The following is a 9,022-nucleotide window of genomic DNA, read 5'->3' on the forward strand; positions in this document are numbered from 1 at the left end:
AGTGATTGCAGCGGAATTAATGTCTCCTTCCACTCAGATCTCTAACCCTTGATTCCTGTACGTAGCGAGTATAATCAAGATCTGAGCCCGAAAGTTCTTCAGTTGGATGTGATCCTTCACAGTCTTCCAAACTATGATGAGATACTGAATGATGTGAGTGGGCACTTCTCTCTCACTAGGGATTTCGAAATCTCTCTCTTGTTTTTCTCTCTTGATTTCGTGTGACACACTTTGCAAAGCAAAGCTTTCTCATGCAAACACATGCATACAAAGAGAGGAGAGGGGCTGCTATAAATAGGAAAAGGGAAGATCACAACTTTCCATATAAACAGTTTCCTCTTTTACTGTGTAATTGAATAACTGCCTTATTTAGTGTGATTCACCACTTTCCTATTTAGGCTAGGCTTTGATTAGCAATTAAATGACAAATTAAATTGAAAAATAATAATTGGGAAAAAGCAATGATGTGGCCGGCCATGGTGTGAATGGGCCTCACATGGATTTTGCAGTTTCCTCAATTTTATTTCTATTTCTCCAAAAATGCCATTTTTCCAATTCTAATCATTTAAATGCCAAAACCAATTATTTAATAACTAAAATAGATTATTAAATAATATTTCCATTTAAAATTAATTATTAATTTAGACATGCAAAGTCTCATAATTAATAATTAAACCTAGAAACCATCTTATTTACAATTTCATCCCTAAACTGTGAGAATTCACAAATTAGACATAGTCTAACTTTTAGAATTATAATTGATTAATCATAAATCAATTATAGAGTCCTACAAACAGTATAATCTCAACTAGAATGGGGACCATGGATCTATATTGTGAGCTTCCAATAAGTTGAACCGATTTACCAAGTAAATCCCTAACTTATTAATTCCTCGTTGAATCCACTCTTAGAACTTGGAATTGCACTCTCAGACTTATATAGAGCATATCATATGTTTCACGATATCAATATGCTATCTCATTTAACCATTGTTATAATCTTAATGTGATTTAGAGATCCTCTATATAGATGATTTACATCGAGACGGGACCAATTTACCGTTTACACCCCTCAATGTATTTTGCCCATGTGAACACTTAGTTACCTGTAAATGATGTTTTAGTGATCTAATATATAGTCACTGAAACAAGAGCTCATCCATTTACTTCTATTTAACTAAGCTCAAAAGGAATCATCACTTTACTTCTATACACCAGTAGAAGCTATAGATTTCCACATTTATGTTTAGCACTCCCTATTCAGTTATGCTATCATGTTCCCAAAATATATGTATTATCCTGACTCAAAGCAGGCTTTAACTAATAAATCAAAGAACAAGAATAGCACTCCTGAGATTGAGCCTAAGCATATCAGGATTTAGATTCTCTTAATCTAAGATCAACTTCTGACATTGACTTGGAAAGATACAACGGTAAGTTTACAATATCTTTAACCAAGTTCAATATCGGTCCAGTCCAATGCATACTCCATGCATTCGAAACCAGTATAATTTGCCAATGTTCTGGAAAGAACATAACACTTACTCCAAGTGTAAGTATACTTCATCGCTGATTATCACATCAGTGTAAATCCAAAACACTGATGAACAGGGACAAAATCTTTTGAATCATATAATCACAATCACATTCCACTGTATTGACGATACTGTAATTGTGAATAACTATATGTTCTGGATTTAACTGATTTTGTGCATATATCAAGTATATGTATTAAACCATAAACATGTAACATACATGTAAACATACTTCACTTCTAAATTGATAACTAATCAGATTGTAATGAGTTTTATTTAGGGCATAAAACCCAACAGAAGGGTCCCTCCGAAAGTCTATTGATGAAAAGATCTCGAGTGTTGCTGAGCTGAAAGGTCAAGTTCATCACCTTGAGGGCCAAGTGGAGGCCCTAGAAGCAAAGGTTGTTGCAGATGTTTCTCTTTACGAGGGATACTGCTTTGATGCTATTTTTAACTCATGGTCGGCCAATGGTGGGGCTGTCAGCTTTAAATGGGTAGCCTTTGATAAAAACAGAGTTTGTTTCTTAGCTGGTGAATGTGAGCGGCATGCCAATGAGGCTGCTCTCTACGACATCGACTTGAACTTGAATGGTGATGTCCCGAACGTGGGGGAGGCTGCAGGAGTTGCAGGCTACAACACTGAGCAGCCAAACATGCCTGCTCTTGAAGATGCACCAAAAATGATTGCGACACATATCAAGGAGCTTCTGCAAAACTAGATAGCAGTTAATTTTTTCAAGGATGTTATCTTAGTCCTCTTTTTTTATTAGTATTTAGCTTTAGTGTGTTAAAATATTTGCGATAAATAATTTAAAATAAAACAAAATATAGTAATTTATGAAAGTAAGATAATTGTACAATTTTATTTAAATAATAAATAAAATTTAATGCCTATTTGAAAAAATTTGGTCATTAATAACCAAAATATATTTTCAAATTAAAATCTAATAGTATGCTTATTTGAAAATATATAGGTTAAATTAGAATCTTATCTCTTTTAAATAAAATATCTAAGATAATTTTAAATATAGTATTTAAATTTTAAAAAGAAGATAAAACTTTAATATTTATAAATTTTAAAATATCTGATCTTATTTTTCATTTTAAAAGATAATAATTAAATTTTACTATATTTAAAATATACTAATTGATTTTAAGTTAATAAAGATCTTAAAATTCAAATACATCTTTTATTAATTAAAAATTAATAAAAAATAAATTTATTGTAATTTTACTATTTTTTTTTTTGATGTAGTGATTAGAATCACCCATGAATTTACGATGCAGATATCCATAAACCGTACAGGAACCTCCTCAAACTAAGATAGCTCATCGTCTAACCGAAGAGCATGCTTGTCAAACCATGAAACTGTTAAAATAAGCGAGCAACATGAGACAATCTGCCCCCAAAAATTTAGACAATAAAGCTATAACGTCCTCAAATAACACACCAAAATGGCTAGATCTTCAACTAGTAACATCGAAAACTACACGCCAACTCGTAAACATATCAAACGACTCCACCAAATATCTACAAAATAAAAGATAAAGAAAAGTGAATTACCCCCTAATAATGATATTAAAAATAATAAAAATCTTAATAGTAACAAGATGACAATTCTTAAATAAATTATATTTAACAATTTATCAGCAAATTCTCTGTAACAGTAGGCCCTCTACAAAATCGACCTACAAAATAACAATAAAACTCTATTACCACACAATTTAATAAAAAAATATGTAATTTGAATAAAGATTGTAAAACTCAATTCATATAATAATATCAAAACTTAAAACATTTATCTGTCAAATCTCAAAAATCGTTTGCGAAAGTCATGAATACCAAATATGAAACCTTTCTCTTGCCCATTGACCATACTTTAAATCTACCCTAAACAATTAGGGACAAGCCATAAACATGACACGAAAGCCATAGAAAGCATCCAAACCATCAAAAAAATAGTGCAAAAACAAATACTAATAAAGTACTAATAAAAGTATCTGATTTTACTATTTTAAACTTGAATAATGAAAAGTTTATGAAAAATTAATAAAATTTGACTTTTTAATTAGGGGTGTTCGCGGTGCGGGTGGTGTGGTTTTTGACTATTTTTTCAAACCAACCCGCATATGCGATTTTTCAAATTTCTCAAACTGCACCCGCACCGCAAAAAATAGTGCGGTGCGGTGCGGTTTTTGTGGTTTATGCGGTTTGGACTATCTCTAAATAATTAAACTATCACAAATACAACAAACTTTGAGTAAAACTTGTCAAAATACCATAAAGCTTGAAAATAAATATGAAAAAAAAAATTAAGTGTCAACAATACAATAATTAGTAGACTTTAAGTTTTTTTTTTTTGAAAGAATAGTAGACTTTAAGTTAAACATTCATATATTGGACCTAAATAAATATAAAATTGGTATTTTTATAATATGCGGTGCAGTTTGGACCGCATATTAACAATTCAAAATCGCAAACCGCACCGCACCGTGCGGTTTAGGAAAAATTCAAACTACGATCGCACTGTAAAAAATTTCAAACCGCATTTTTTTTGCGGTGCGGGTGATTTGAACGATTTAGGCGATTTGATGAATACCCCTATTTTTAATCACTCAAAAATGTTACTTAAAACTCAAGATATACTAAATATGAATTTAGGTATGCAAATATGTGCTAGCTCACGCGTGTGTTGTCAATTTTCATCAAAATTGACTTCGTAAATAGAAAACTTACATAATTTTTCCTAATCTTTTAATATAAAATAATTAGGTAATAAAATTCATATTATTTTATATAGAAAATTTACAAAAGCACAATCAATCATCAATGCATATATCACTTAACATGTAACATCTAAATCTCACATAAAAATACATAAAAAATTATTTTAAATTCAGTTTACATGAACAATAAAAAATTATTACGACTCTGATACCAGTTGTTAGAAAGCTTATTTAACCAGGATCTTATTTTACTATTCAAGTATGTTGAAATTAACAACCTAACATGGATTCTAAAGCAATTAAATTAAACATATAAGGAGTTTATGAAATCCTTACAACGATCGCATAAAAAATTAATGTCTCCTTCAGTTTTGTTCTCTCACCCCTATTCCTTTCTGTTGCAGAATGTAATCAAGAACATAATCTCGAATCTCCTTCAGGATGTTAAAGACTACACAGTCTTTCACATTCACCTAAGTATTTCCTTGATATGTGTGGGCATATACTCAACACTAATGACACTCGAAAAAGACAGAGAAAACTGTAAAAAAATATAATACTATAGAATAATATAAGCTCTTAATCTCTGACAAAGAGAGTCAACATTCTTTATATATTATATTATGTATATATGAACATATATATAGGCGTGTTGTTGGGTTTTATGCCCTAAATAAAACTCATTTCAATATAATCAGATTTACTTATTAATATAGATCAGAAATAACATTTAATGTTGCATGGTTCACATGATTTATTTCATGATTATATGTACATAATGTATGAATTCTATTTAAGTCCAGAACATATCAATTTGTTAATGATTATAGTGTTGTCAACACAGTGGAATATAATCTTAATTATATGTTCGAAAGTTTATTCCCTGATTTGTCAGAATACTGGATTTAGACTGACATGGTATAATCAGCGATAGGTATTCTTACACCTTGGATAAGTGTTATGTCCTTTCCAGGACATTGGCAAAGTTTACCAGCATCGGATGTATGGAGTATACATCGGAAGGGACCGATATTGAACTTTGATTAGATATATTAGAATTTACCGTAATATCTATTCAATTCAATATCACCTGTTGATCCTAGATCAAATGATCTTAATCCTGATATGATTAGGTTCAATCTCGAGAGTGTTATTCGTGTTCTTTGATTTGTTAGTTAAGCCTACTTTTGGATCAGGGTGATACGTACATTTTGGGAACACGGTAGTGCAATTGAGTGGGCGCGCTAACATAAATATGGAATCTATAGCTTCTATCTGGCGAATAGAAAGTAAAGGATGATTTTCTTCGAGCTTAACCAAACGAAAATAAATGGTGGAGATCTCATTTCACTTAGCTGAAATATCATTTATACAGGGTTAAGTGTTTTAAGGATAAAATACATTGTAGGGTGTTACGGTAATTTAATCCCTTTACAGTGTAAATCATCTATATAGAGGATTATTGATCACATTAGGGTTATAACAATGGATAACTAATGACGTGTCTATATCGTGGAACATATAGAGCGTTCTATATACTGAGAGTGCAATTCTAAGTTCTATGCGTGGATTCAACGAAGAATTAATAAGTCAGTGAATTTAAGATATAAATTCTTGATCTACTTATTGGAAGCTCGGATATATAGACCCATGGTCCCCATACTAGCTGAGACCATACTGCTTGTAAGACTCAGTTAATTGATTTTGATTAATCAATTATAATTCTAAAGTTAGACTATGTCTACTTTGTGACTTTTCACTAAGCAAGGGCGAAATTGTAAAGAAAAGAGATTCTAGGTTTATTTATTAATTAAGAGACTTTATATGTCTAATTAATAATTAAATTAAATGACAATATTATTTAATAATTTATTTTAGTTATTAAATAATTAGAATTGGCATTTAAATGGTTGAATTTGAAAATTGGCGTTTTTGAGAAAATCAGATGCAGGAATGATAAAACAGCAAAATTGCATAAGTGAGGCCCATTATCCAAGCCCATGGCCGGCCACACTTTATGGGTTTTATCATTTATTTTTTCATTATTTTAATGCCAAATAATTCTAACCTAAATCTAGGTGGTTACCTATAAATAGATAGTGATGGCTCTCATTCACACTAGAACTTCTGTCAGATGAAAACTGAGCCTCTATCTTTTCTCTATAGGCTGAACCTTATCCCTTCTCTTTTCTTCTCTAAATTTTCGAAATCCTTGAGTGAATGAGTGAGTGCCCACACACATCAAGTGGTATCTCAATCATAGTGTGTAAGACTGTGGAAAATCAACCAACAAGAAGGAGATTCAGCATCAAAGGAAGGAGAGAAAGAGATCCAGGTTCAGATATTGATAATGCTCTGCTACAAAAAGGAATCAAGGGCTAGATATCTGAACGGAAGGAGTCATTATATTCCGCTGCACTCAATGTAAGGTTTCCTAAACTTTATATGTGTTTATTTCATTGTTTTAGAATTCATATTTGTATGTTAATGAAACATACTTGTTAGTAAATCTAGATCCTGGTAAAATATATCCAACACGTGTATGATAATAATATTGTCTGTATTATCTGTATTATCTTATGCAAAATATATAGTGTGTGTATTGCATATTTAGTTAAGAGTTTTATTTTCTATTTATAGTATTTTCTTAAGGGTTAAGTTTAGACATTTAAGATAGACTAAAAAAGATAAAATAAATATGCCTAGAAACAATCATAGCTGAACCCTATAGAGACCCAATGAGTTTCAAAAATGGCATTTTATGTCTTGACTTATTTTTTTTCTCAATAATACCATTTTTAGTTCTAAGCCTTTAAATATGAATTTTGTCTATTTAATAATAATGACAAATTATCAAATAAAATTACCATTTAACTTATTTATTAATTAGATTTTCTAAAGTCTCATAATTAACAAATAAATCCTAAATTTCTTTTTCTTCTCAAATTTATCTTTACTTAGTGGAACTCATAATTAAGACAGAGTATTATTTAAAATTTTAATTGATTAATTAAAACTAATTAATTGAGTCTACAAGACAACATTATCTCTGGTAGTGTGGGGACCATAAGACTATATAATCAAGCTTTTAATATATAGTTCTAGAATTTACTGAGTAAATTTCCTATCTTATTAATTCCTCATGATAAATTCTGAATTATATTCTTAATTATATAGGACACTCTATTCACTAAGAATAGATACGATATAAATTATCTATTGTTTCAATATAAATAATCATTGAAATTTTTTTTTTAATGAAATTTAATTTAAAAATATCAATAAAATTAGATAATTGTTTTTTTATACATAAATCTTAATTTAAATTTAAATTAGACATTAAGTCAATTAATTAATTATATTTTAAAACAAATTTATTAGTTATATAATTTAAAATATCTAAATTCATGTACTTATTTTATTATTTAATAAATTTAGTTACATATATTTTCTTATACATAAACTTAAATATTTAAAATATGCAATTGAATTGTATTAGATTTAATTTTATTATTATTATTTAAATTAATAATCAGGTAATATTAACTAAGAGTGTTTATTGGATCACATTTAATGGATTTGGACCCAACCGATCTGATCTAATTATTTATTGAATAGTAAATTTTATCATCTGATCCAATCCAATCGAATTGAGTCATCCGATCCGATCTGATCCAATCTAATGGATGTATTGAATTGGATCGGTTCCAACCATTAGATGCATTAACTGGTTTTTTATTGGATTGGATTGGATTCTTCCAATCCATTTTATCTACCACTTAAGATGATTTCATTAAAAAGAAAACTACACATAAAAAATATAATTTAAAACCTAATAATCCAGCATACATGATAGACATTAATTTAGTCCAACTTAATTCTCATGATCCTATAATAAAACGGCTAAAAAATAAAACTTATTCAATACGCACAGGGCCGACCCTGAGTTGAAATGGGTCATAGGCAAAAAATTTTTTGGGCCTTTACTATAAAGATAAATGGTATTTTTAAAAATTATTAAAAAATAATGTACATTTTTTAAAATATATTTTTATTTAGGCCCCTAAAATGAGTGGGCCCTAGGCGCTGGCCTAGCCCGCCTATGCCTAGGGCTGGTCCTGAATACGCATTGCCAATTTTATTAGTGTTTAGGAAGATGAGAATTACTATTTTAAATCTAAAGTTTTTTTTTTCTTTAATCTCATGTGTGTATGTGAATAAAAATAAAATCAATTAATATGTTTTTAAAATAAAATAAAATATGTTATAAATATATAAAATTATAAATGTATTTTAAAAAAATATATAATATAATTAGATGACCATTAGATGATAATTGGATCGGTTATCCATTGATCGGATGTCCCATCCAACAACTGATTTGATTTTTCAAAATTTACATCCGATCCGATCCAATTATGATTGGATATTCAATTCTATTGGATCAATTGAGATTTAATCGGTCAGTAGGGGTGTTCATTGGATCACATTCAATGAATTTGGACCCGACCCAACCGATCCAATCATATTATTTATTGGTTATTGAATTTTGTCATCCGATCCAATCCAATCGAATTGAGTCATCCAATCCAATCTGATCCAATGGATGTATTGGATTGGATCGGTTCCAACCATTAGATGCATTGACTGATTTTTTATTAGAATGTATTGGATTCATCCAATCTATTTTATCTACCATTTAAGTTGATTTCATTAAAAAGAAAAAAAAATATAAAAAAACATAATTTAAAACTTAATAAT

The sequence above is a fragment of the Cannabis sativa genome, chromosome 9 (assembly GCF_029168945.1).
Source record: "Cannabis sativa cultivar Pink pepper isolate KNU-18-1 chromosome 9, ASM2916894v1, whole genome shotgun sequence".
In the NCBI taxonomy this organism is placed as follows: domain Eukaryota; kingdom Viridiplantae; phylum Streptophyta; class Magnoliopsida; order Rosales; family Cannabaceae; genus Cannabis; species Cannabis sativa.